The following is a 2,297-nucleotide window of genomic DNA, read 5'->3' as shown; positions in this document are numbered from 1 at the left end:
AAGTGAGGGAGAGCAAAATAAAGAGTGAGAGAGTTCGTGAGGACTAAAGAGAGAAAGGGAGGGAGTAATAGTTTGTGAAATTGAAGAGAGAGAGAGAAGTGAGATAGGGAGGAAAAGTGAGAGAGAAATAGTGATAGGATAATGTTTGAAGGAAAAGTGAGGAAGAGAGAAGTTAAAGAGAGTGTGAGAGAGGGGGCCTCAGAGAGAGGGAGGGAGAGAAAGAGTGATAGAGGAGGGAGTAACATAAGGTAGTAAGAGAGAGATAATAAAGAGAGAGAAAGAGGGAGGGAGTGAAAGAGATTTTTGAAGAGAGTGAAGGAAAGAGGGAGAGTTGGTGAGAGAAATAGAGAAAAGAGAGTGAAGGACACGCAAGCGAGAATGAGCTTGAGGTAGAGAGAGTGGGAGAAGAATAGAAATATTGGGAGAATGGGGTGAGATGGAGAGAGAGACAAGAAGAGTGTGTGGGAGAGAGAGAGAAGGAGAGAGGGAGAATATTGAATGAGCAAGAGAGAGAGAGAGAGTGAGGAAGAGAGTAAGAGTGAAAGTAAAATTCAACACAGAGTAGCAATAGAGGGAGAGAGAGAAATAAAAATAGAAGAGAGCGTAAGGGAAGGCAGAACAAGACGGAGGGAGGAGAAGAGAATGAGTGAGAAACGAGAGACAACGAGAGAGAGAGAATGAGAAAGGAAGTAGGGGATAGAGAGAAGAGAGGGAGAGAGGAAGTGAGAGAAAGGGAGAGAAATATATGAGGAGAGTGAGAGAGAGCAAATGAGAAATAGTAAGGAGGAGAGTAAGTGAAAGAGAGAGGGAGGGAGAAAGGAAAACTACAAGGAGCTGAAGAGGATGAGAAAGGGAGAGAGAAATATTGAGAAGGAAATGAAGAACAATAAAAAAAGAGCTAGAGAGATTAAGAAAGGGGGTTAAAGAGGTTGAGGGAGAGAGAGAAAGTGCAAAGAGATTTGAGGTTGACAGAATGAGAGGGCGGTGGAGGGAGGATGGTCAAGAATGAAATTAATGAGGAAATTTGAGGGAGCGGGATAGGGAGAGAGAGATCGAGAGAAAATTAAAGAGAGGAGTGAGAGTTTAATTGAACATAGACAGAGGGAGGAATAAGGAGAAATCTCTCCCTTTTTTTGCCTCTCCATATTTCTCTCTCTCAATCTTTCTCTCTTAATCACTTTCTCTCTCTCCCTTAGTCGTACTCTTATCTCTTCCTCACTCAGTCTTTATCTCTCTTTCTCCCTCTCTCTCTCTCCCTCCTAATATCTTTTTTTCTCCTCATTCAAACTATCACACACTTTCTTTCTACCTCCTTTTACCACCCTCTTTCTCTTCCTCCGTACTTCCATCTCTCTTCCCTTCCATACCTCCCTACCTCTCTCTATTTTCATGTCCCTCCCTCTTATTGCTCTCTTCTTTTTCTCCTCTTCTCTCTCTTCTCTTACTTTCTCTCACTCCCCTTCTCTCCATCACTTTCTCTCTCTCCTACCCTCTATCTCTCTCCTAAACTCCCTCTGTTCCTCTCTCTCTCACTTCCATCTCTCTATCTCACCCTACCTCCATCCCCAAATTTCTCTCTTTACCTTTCCCTCTCTCTAACCTTTCTCTTTCCCTCTCTCACACCTTGTCATCTCTCTCTCTCCCTATCTCTTCTACTCTCACTCACACTATCTTGTCCTCTCTATCCCTCTTTCTCTCAATATGTTGCTCGATCTCTCTCTCATGCTCAAATTCACTCTCCCTCTCTCCCACTCCCTCCCTCCCTCTCTCTCTGCCTCTCTATACTTCTCTCCTTAATTCTCTTCTGCCCTTTGTCTCTTCTCCCTCTCTTTATCTCTCTTACTCTCCCTCTCTTAAGCTTTCTCTCTCTCCCACAATCTCTTTCTCACTTTCTGACCCTCCCTCTCTTTGTTTGGTCTCTCTCACCATTCTTATCTCATTCTCTCTAAACCCTTCTCACTCTCTCTCCTTGTATGTCCCTTATTTCTCTATATTGTTCTCCCTCAATCTCTCTCTTCCAATCTAGGCCTCTCTCTTGTGGTCTCACACTCTCCATCTCATCACTTAACTAAATCTTTCTCTCGCTTTTCACTCCCTCTCTCTCCCTCTCTCCCTTGATATCTCTCTCATTATTCCCTCTATTAGTCTTTTCTCTCTCAACACTCTTTATGTATTCACTCTATCGCCCTCCCTAACTTTTTCTCTCTTTCTCCCTCCCAAGCTCCCTCTCTCCTTGATTTTCTTCTTATTCATCCTCATCTCTCCTTTTTTCTTACCTTTCACTACCTTTCTCTCTC

The sequence above is a fragment of the Phalaenopsis equestris genome, unplaced genomic scaffold, assembly GCF_001263595.1.
Source record: "Phalaenopsis equestris unplaced genomic scaffold, ASM126359v1 Scaffold000002, whole genome shotgun sequence".
Classification (NCBI taxonomy): domain Eukaryota; kingdom Viridiplantae; phylum Streptophyta; class Magnoliopsida; order Asparagales; family Orchidaceae; genus Phalaenopsis; species Phalaenopsis equestris.
The sequence above is the reverse complement of the archived record's forward strand: the minus strand, read 5'-3'. Positions refer to the sequence as shown.